Below are 732 nucleotides of genomic sequence, written 5' to 3'. Positions count from 1 at the left end.
TTTTTTAAAAATTTTTAAAATTTTCCAATTTTCTTAAGTATTCTCCTTGTTTGGCGGAGACCTGTCCGAATTGGGGTAATCACCGAAATCGGTCCAGGCGTTCTCCAGTTATAAGCGTAGTAACTAACGTCACTTTCTATATATCGGGTGATTTTTTTGAGGTTAGGATTTTCATGCATTAGTATTTGACAGATCACGCATAAAATTTCAGACATCGGTTCAAAGAGAAAGATGATTGGTATGCTTTACTTTTTGAAGATAATTTCATTTAAACGAGCAACGGCTGCGTCTTAGGTGGTCCATTGAAAGTTTTTTGGGCACGTCAAATTTTCAGTGAATGGGTTCGAAAAGTTGGCAGAAAATCGCTTTTTTATCGACAAATTTTTGTTCAGCGATGAGGCTCATTTCTGGTTGAATCTCTACGTAAATAAGCAAAATTGCCGCATTTGGGGTGAAGAGCAACCAGAAGCCGTTCAAGAACTGCCCATGCATCCCGAAAAATGCACTGTTTGGTGTGGTTTGTACGCTGGTGGAATCATTGGACCGTATTTTTTCAAAGATGCTGTTGGACGCAACGTTACGGTGAATGGCGATCGCTATCGTTCGATGCTAACAAACTTTTTGTTGCCAAAATGGAAGAACTGAACTTGGTTGACATGTGGTTTCAACAAGATGGCGCTACATGCCACACAGCTCGCGATTCTATGGCCATTTTGAGGGAAAACTTGGAGA

Source organism: Bactrocera neohumeralis, chromosome 4 (assembly GCF_024586455.1).
Source record: "Bactrocera neohumeralis isolate Rockhampton chromosome 4, APGP_CSIRO_Bneo_wtdbg2-racon-allhic-juicebox.fasta_v2, whole genome shotgun sequence".
NCBI lineage: Eukaryota > Metazoa > Arthropoda > Insecta > Diptera > Tephritidae > Bactrocera > Bactrocera neohumeralis.
This window is presented reverse-complemented; position numbering follows the sequence as displayed.